A 9237-nucleotide genomic window follows, 5' to 3' on the forward strand; every position below is an offset into this window, starting at 1 on the left:
AACCCAGGAACTTCTTGCTGTGAGGCGATAGTTTTTACCCTGTAACTACTAAATTATTGCAAAAGAAAGTATCCTACAAACCCTCCCTTGATGGCAAAGGATAAGATGTTGAGATGGTTCATTTCCTTGCGGGGGGGGGGGGGGGGGGAGCATAATATTTTCAGACCCATACACCACAGCCATTCCTAAACTGACATAAAATAAGGTTCAGGAGATGTTGCAGAATTGAGTTTTAAGAAAAATGTAACAAGTTTGAAGCCTTGGAGGGGTATTGAGCTGAGTACCAGAATAGCTTTATTTTTCAGCCTGTTGTATAAATGAATAATATGTAAGCCATGCAAGTCCCTCTGGACTGTATTGTATTGACTAAGCTAATTTAAAAATAGCATTTGTCTTTTGCAGGAATAAAGTACACGTAAGGAAAATATATAAGAAATAATGAATAATCTGGATCTTTGCTGTTTTTTTTAATCAGAAATCATTCAGTTTTGAATTGATATCAGAAACATGTCCAAGATCACTTTACCCCAGTCTCTGGAAAGGGGACAATTGCCATTTATTAATAGATTGGCAGTGGTTTAGATGAATCTGTGAAATGAATAACAATTGTTTTCCACATTGAGCTCTTGCATTCATTTTGGTAAAATTTGAGAATAAAAAAAATAATTTTGTGAATATGTTCCTTGGATGCCACATTGGTTCACACAGTTGTTGCTAAGATTGGATTGTACAGTGATACAGGGCTCCATATGTGAGATGTGAACCAATCTTGTCTCTGCAGTGGTAGGTTATTTTAAATAATTGACAGGATCTATGAAAGTCAGACAGAATCTTTCATATTCCCAGGGGCCCTACACGTGGGATGATTAATGCATGTCTTTAATAAAGAATGCACAAGTATCTATATTAAAACTAAAGCTATATCTCTCCCCAGTGAGAGGGGGTGGGGCCCTATTTAAGCCTTGGCCATTAGTGGGCCAGTAGTGTTTCCTTATTGGCAGAAAAAGAGCTCTGTAAATTGTTTCCACGGTAACCCAGGGCTGAAGCTGCAACCAGGGTTCACTTCCTTCTCCACAGAACCTGACGCACAGAACAGCTGTTCCCATGGAGATGAAGAACTAAGTATATGTTCAGTGAATGTCTTTGACTTTACATGTGCGTCTAGCACAGAATCTTCAAGATGATGCTGCTATTACCTCCCCTTCCATTCAAAGCCTTCCCATTTAAGAGCATTCTCTCTTAGATAAATGCAGGAGTGTCATATATATATATATATATATATATATATATATGACAACAGGAGATTTATCATGAAGCTTCTCACCATCTGTGGGTCTACTGCCTTTTTTACCCACACAGACCCAGAAATGATTTGCTCATACGTCTTCTGTGTTCTTACTATTACCTGGTTGTGCACATTTGGTGCACAACCAGGCATAAACCACAGGGATGCACACTTATTGCATATGAGGCTATTTGTACTATATACATGCAGGCAATTTTCAAACCATCTTATTAAAATATATTCCAAAGGAGGTATTAAATGTATGGTGACTGCTAATACAATTTGTTAGCCATGGTGAATTAGATTAGACCTCAGAATTCTCCGGTCTGGGAAATGTGTTTCAGAGGTCATGGGACATGTATATGCTTGACTTTCAGGTAAGGACTTAATTTCTTCTGGGTACAGTTCTCAGAGGTCTTGGAAAACACAGGCACCCTGTACTGGCTTCTGATGTATTGGGATACACCTGTGGTCTTAGGACATGTACAGTATTAGCCAGTATCATATCTCAGAGATATGCATCTCATATATGCACATTTATACCACAACTTGGATGAGTATGTGATTTTGATTGGTTGAGAGGTGTTGATTATTTTCCTATATTTCACATGGCAAAATACTTTGCATAGCTATAAAGAAGTTCCAGAAACAATGACTTTATGACCATGCCATATTAATGTGCACAAGAAATCCAACATTCTAGTTATGTTATGGCCTGCTCTAAACATAGATAAACTTTTCAACTACATAGCATCAAGAAATCTGAAAACATGTTTGCTTTGGAAAACATCCAGTATAGGGAATATAAGTATTTTTATTCTTGGATTAATCAATAATTCATTGACCTTTCTGAAGAAGAAGGAAAAAAAACCCCATCATGGCCATTTATCTTGTATGTATCCATGCATATGTAAAAGTAACCATATCATTTGACTTGTATTGCATTCTTATTCATCACAGTCCAGAGGTAAATTGAGTTATTTTTGGAACATTGGGTACCTGGTGCATTACTTTGGCTTCTGACCAGGACCCTCTGTGGAGGATGTCTGATACTGGGCCACCACGAGGAGAAGCTGTGATGCAGTCTATACGATAGCCCTTCGCTTGCCCTTTTGTCCACCCCATCTTATATCCCGGGAGCAACTTTGTGATGAGTCTTGGCTTTCCAATCAGGTGGGTGTTTACTAGGGTCCCTGGAAAAATAGGTGGAGGATGTGGAGGAGCACAGCAGAAAGTCTGGCCAGGCAGAAATTTGGCCAAAGGGGATAAAGCCTGTCTCCTAGGATTGGCAGGTTTTTTCCTATTCTCCTCCAAACCCATAAGTCAGAGTGCCTGTCTAAGAGACAGACACAGTACTAATGGGATCTGTGCCACCACTTACACCCCCCCCCCTTCTCTGTCTCTCTTTCTGTGGCACATTTGAAAAATAAAAAATAAAAATAAATTTCCAGACAAGACAAGAAAACAGTATTGCATTTAAAGATTAAAAATCAAATTGAAAGCTGATATGGAATACATCCTCAACTGTGACACAATTTGGGCCCTCCAATGTTGACACTATCCTCAGTGTTGATCATTGAATTGAATCCCTGTTGAATCCATTTTGTGTTCCATGGCCATTTACTATGTTATATGATGATTTTATATGAATTTACGTGGACATTTCCCCCCAATATCTAAATGTACATCTAAATGTTTCAAAGGGTTTATAAAGCTGTAAGGGATGTAGTACCTTTGTCCTCGTCATTGCACCTTTCCCTAGTGTCTCTTATTGAAATCCTCTGAATGGAATCCCAGCATCATCCTCAGCACTCGAAACCTATCAAAAAGGTTTTTTTTAATTTAACCATTATTTAACCAGGAAAACCCCATTGAAATTGAAATCTCTTTTGCAAGGGGGACCTGACATGAAACACAAAGTTACCCAACAAGAATTACACCTATCTTACACCTAACAAAATGTACAAAAGGTATCAGATAAAAGTCAGCTCACACAAAACTCCAGGAAACCTCAGCCCCCTGCGAGTTTGATCACTGATCTGTAGAAGGGAAGTTCCAGGAAAACCTGTCTCTATCACGTCAGCCAGACAGTGAAATACATCCAACGCACAACATGGATATGTTAAACTGCAGATGCCACCCAATCACCTCTGGGTTCTGAATGGTGACCTGCTTGCACCTCCCAAATAGCTTTTTGTTCCTGTGTGTGCTGACTTTCTGAAATTACTTGGCATTGGAAGAACTCTGAAAAGCCTCAAACCATCAAGGGAAATTACTACTAAGAGATGGACCGAGTGAGACAGATGGAGAGATAGACAGTGAAGGAAAAAAAGGACACATCAAATGAAAAAATATCTGAGTGAGTTAATGTCTGTCTCCGCACGACCCAATGCCTGTCTCATGACCTTGAGATACCACTATGCTGCTTGTGGCTCTCATAGGGATCTACAGTATGGACAGCACTCCTCCTGTGTGTCAGTGGCAGTGTTTTTGTCAGTTTCTGTTTTGTGTGTTTCAGGGCCACATGGCAGCGTTGGCATGCATGGCAATTCATGCATTTGTACCACACTCACCTTGAAACTGCACTGACAGACAACCCAACACTTAACTAGGAAGATAATGTGTTTGTGTTCCTAAAGGATCCACCTACCATAGACATCTAAAAACAACAAGCAAAAAACACTATCCTACCTTATCTAAGAGGCTAATACTGAAGGTCACTGGCTGTTTCACTTCCCATCAAGTGGATAGCTGTGGCTAAAGCATGACCACACTGGCCCTAATCCTACTGCCAACCTTGAGCCCTGTGATATGGATTCACTCTGAGAGACCTTACTGACAGAGACTAGCAGAGGATCTCTCAGTCAATTGGCCCATCATGCTGCCAGAATCAATGGATTTTCAACTGCCCCACCATCTCTCAAGTTAAAATGTCATCTAAACTTGAGGAAAGCTTATCAGAACTTTGCTAATTATGTATGAAAGACTTGTTATACAATAATCAACCTGCACTGCCAACAACTCTCATGCTCCCCCCCAGAAACCAGTAAAATGCTTGCTCGACTGTTTGCTTTTGAACAATCCATTTCCAGTGCTACTAATAGGCCAGCACGATAGCAGAATGCAATAAATCTAGGGGTGAATAAGGGGAAATTAATAAAGCAAAATAGAACATCATAAAGAGTCAGGTCATCACAGACAGATAGTCATTCCAAAAATAAACAGGTCAATCTGTACAGTCTACTTTACTCATGCTCAGTTGTGAATTTTATATGTCCCTATGATTGTATTACATGTTATTACAATATCAAGATACAGATACTGTTATTATTAATGCCCTAATTTGCATTGGTGAGCACAGGAATCCAGTTAATTACAAACATTTTTTATACAGATTTCATCAGATCTACAATTAACACATACTGTGAGAAATGTAGATTTCTGTGATGTTTTTTTCAGTCGGATATGCAATTGCAGTACATTGACAACACGAACATCACATACAGTAAGGCCAACATTTAATTTAAATTGAAGATTTTGAGTATTTATTTACTCATTAAATAACATAAGATGTGTTCCCCAAGTACCATATGTATTACTATAATGCATTCATTTGACAGACACAAAGCAACTGACAACATTGTGATGGCAATACACAAACAGTACAATAAAATAACTAAAGTATGTACATTTCTTGTGGTTGTACCTGCATAAGAGAGCAATGCATAAAATAAGAATTCTGAAGCTGACAGACAGGCCCTCACATGTCATGCACCTGTCAGATAAGGTGCACCATCACCCCCAAACAAAATCCCATTTATACCACATCACCGTGGGGTCATGAGGTTCAAATTACGTTTTGGGCTGTGGCCGTTCATCATTGCTCTTTTCATTTCTCTCTCTAGCAGACCGGTGAGGAAAGACTAAACAAAGGACTGTCGCGTATCATGCCTTCATGAGCTCGAGTCACCTTGCGATTGAAGAACCTAGTCCAGTCCAGCTTTTCAGCACATCTACATGAAAACAGACTCAAAAAATATGAATTTGATATGTTATGTTTGTCTGTTTCCTTCCAGTCCTGCTGAAAAACAAAAATGTAAGTTAGCACATCAGCCTGAAACATGATTAAGCACTGAGGTAATTAAGACTGGCCTCAGTTTCTGCGGTTACGAGAGCACAGACCTGTGCTTTAACTGTCTCTAGGTTGTATGTGGGAGCTCTTAAATCAGTTCAATCAAATTCAAATTTATTGGCATGAAATACTTACTGGCAATACCTGCCAAAATGTATACAGTACATAAAAACAGCATTGAGACCAATATATATAGAAAGCAATGAGCATATACGTAGGTTAAACATGGTAATTACAATTATTATGGTAGTATTATATTTATAGATTTAATATCCAGATTGTGTCTAAAACTACATGCAACTTGTTATTAGTTTAATTAAAAGATATCTCACTTTCCACTCTCATTCGGGGGAGGGGGGGGGGGGGGGTGGGGCATAGATCATGCTAGTATGTCTAGGTAATGTGTGAATATTACAAAAAATGGACGAAGAATCTCTGCAGATCTAAGGAATGAAATTAGTTTTACATTTAATTTCTTAAAAAGAAATTAACCCTGTCTATGCTCACAACAATCTCAAAACAGTTATTTTTCTTAGACCGTATTCATTTCTATTCATTTCTTAATGTTAAGTTCAGAACAATAAATTATACATCCTTACGTGAATATGCGGATTCCATGTTTTGCATGGTATCCATGGTGACCACATTATGGTACCATGATAAGGGCCCAAATGAAGAAAACTGTTCTGTGACATTTCACTGTCACTGATTTCCCTATGCGGTGCATCTTGTAGGTTATTTTTATTTTGGAGTAAAACATGCATGAGGCACAGTTGGCAGACCGGCTCTAATGGGACTGAAAAGTGCTGGGGCGGCAGCATCTTCTTCCTGAGCACCAGAGCCACCCCGAGCGCCATAACAGCTTCTCTGCTCACCCGCGCTGAAGTTTATTCATCGTTGGTTTACTCACATAGTGTTCCTCTCAACATTCTCCACGAGGGGGATGAGAAAAAAGCAATTTCAGTTTCTCATGAAACATTGATAAAAAGTACTGCTTTAGCGCAATGAATGCGTGAAAAAGGCACAAATGGAAGACTAAATTTAGCACCTAAAGTATACTCTTCCCAGCTCCGTCCTTGCTGTCTTTTTAAATGTATACACACGTTCAGGTATTCATCAAAGAGAATCACCACAGACACAAACATACAGAGTGCATACACAAAAGAGGTCATTCTAAATGAGGGAGGATTAGTTGTTCATACTGTGACCTGGCAGCTTCATAAGGTCTGTTCAGTTGCTTCTGGTGAATTCCTCTGGGACCGTTGAGGTCTACCTTGTGTGTGTTGCTCACTATACAGGTCAGTAGATAACCAAACTGCAACAGGACAGAAAATAAGCTCTGGATGTACAGAGGGCTAACAAGATCCAAAAAAAAACATGCAAATATGTGCGCATGTGTCACTGGAGATTATGGTTCTGTTTGTATTCTGCCAAGAAAAATAGTCAGTTAGAAATATAGAGGCTTTGCATACAGGCCAATTTCTGGAAGAGATTTCACAGCACAAATCATGCTGAGTGGAAGAAGGTGGGGTTTACTGTACAAAGTGCTGAGAACTGCAATTGAAAAGAGAAATTATAAAAACAGTGCTCTTTAAAGCTTTGAATGAATTTACTCAGTTACTCTGACCGTCCACTGAAAAAACAGATCTCTAAGAATCTTTACCAAGCAAAATACCACAAAAATGATATAGGTATATGTATATTTTAAAATACATTTTAGAATATCTACTTGTTACCTCTACCTAAATGATACATCCAACATCTATCATCATTTCAATAAGGGATTGCTCAGATGATTTCACTAGACACTTAAACTAATTTGCTCTCATTTAGACAGAGTGCATGTAGAAGGGCCTGTCGACAGCTCTCTCAGTTTGACAGAAAGCTTTCTGACGGACAATGATTGATTACCCCAGACACATCTTTAATGGCAGGCAAAGGTTTCATGAGAAACGAATCGCAATTTCTGTGGCTCTTGCTCTTGAAGTGTACAATGGCATTTAGTGACATTTCGGGCAGCTGAGAAAAACATGAAGAAGATAATGTGAATAGGGAAAAATGACGACACCTCAAAACAGAAAAGCCAATGTGATATGCACATCCAAGCTTATTCTGATTGGTAGAGGAAAAAACCATGGGAATGAAAAACTATCCATCTACATTTCAATGGTGACTCAATGGTGACAAAAAGCTGTATTCACATTATGAAGGGCGTATCTCCGATCTCAATGAAATATCATGTGCATATTATCCAGATCAATTTCTGCCCCCTCTTATTTATGACTTTTTTGGGACAATGTGGCCTCTATGTCAGATTTTGTGAGCACTTTGGGCTCATTATATAGCCTATTTTATCCTTTCTCGCTTTCTTTTCTTGTGTGGAAGTATAGAAGGCAAAATGGGTTAAATACGTGTGAAGTTGTTGTATGGAATCACACGTTGTCAACCCGTTGAGAAATCACAAAAACAACATATTGAGAACATGTGATTCCAGACATCAATTTCAAGTATTTTTGACCCGTTTGGCTTTCCATACTAAGAAAAGATGCAAGGAAAGGAAGCATGGGCGGATAAAATGAGTAAGTGAAATAAGTGATTGGAATAAGCCACTTGTGAGCAGGGCCATGAGTTTTTCCCAGTTTTTTGTTTAACATGTAGTGTCTTAAAGGTCAAGGCAGCACTTTCTGAAGCCACTTGTTAAGCAGTCAGCACATTGTTGCACCATAATCATATCAATTTATCATGGAATTACTTGCTCCCTTGAACAAACATGCTCTTCATTTGGTCCTTAATTGCATAATTGGTTGCATTCCATTGACTGCCTCCAACTGATTACTGCAATCAGTAGTGCAGTGACAGCAATGACCTGAGGATAAGGACTGGAATGCAGGTACAATGTTTCCAAGGTTGCATATTCAGGAAAAAATTAGATAATTCCAATTTAGAATGATCAAAAAATGTGAAATGTCTGGACCTTTATAAATATGTGAAAAAGAGAAGCTGTCCAGCTACACAGAGTTTTTAAATGTTCAAACCCAAAACTAAAAATCTTCATCAAAAAACAACCTATAACATGGTAGCATGGACATTGTATCGACATATGTGTGTGAATGTGAACGCAGATTAAGTGCATAAAATGATCTAAATATTTGATTTTTTATTGAAGAAATCAATAAGTACAAGCAAATAATAAATATGGAAATAATCATGCCATGTCTCGCCAATGCATTTATTATAGAACTTATTTTTAAAGAAGCTCTGATTAAGTATAGTTATCTTAATCAGTCACAGCACTCTGGTTAAAGGATTATGTCCCTGGCCACCATGCCACCCAGTAATAGCAACAGCAACTGGAGCCAAAATCTTTCCACTGTAAATTCAGGTTGGAGTAAAATGATGTGGGTGGGAGACCAATAAAAATGAGGAACAGCCTGCTTCAGAGGATGTATAGCACAGCAATTCAGCTACAGAGCCAACAGAATGCCAGACACCAACATTGGCTAGTGAAATCTGGGGGTAACAGGTGTGAAGCAATCAGAAGATGAGTGGAGATGGTATATGGACCCGATGTGGTATCTTGAACAAATCGTTTCTGTTATGTTACATGTTTGTAAATGACATAAAAGGCTTGAAGGTTTTTTGTTTCTGTCAGTGCCATAGCCACGTAATTTAGTTAGCTAAAATCTATTTATTTATTTTTAATCTTTCAATTTTTTTATTTTTGAACCATATTAATGTCTGTAAAAATACATTATGAATAATAGCTTCATTATTCACTGCACCATATTTCATCATTAAGCTTTAGTTAATTTGAAAAGTA

The sequence above is a fragment of the Anguilla rostrata genome, chromosome 9 (assembly GCF_018555375.3).
Source record: "Anguilla rostrata isolate EN2019 chromosome 9, ASM1855537v3, whole genome shotgun sequence".
Classification (NCBI taxonomy): Eukaryota; Metazoa; Chordata; class Actinopteri; order Anguilliformes; family Anguillidae; genus Anguilla; species Anguilla rostrata.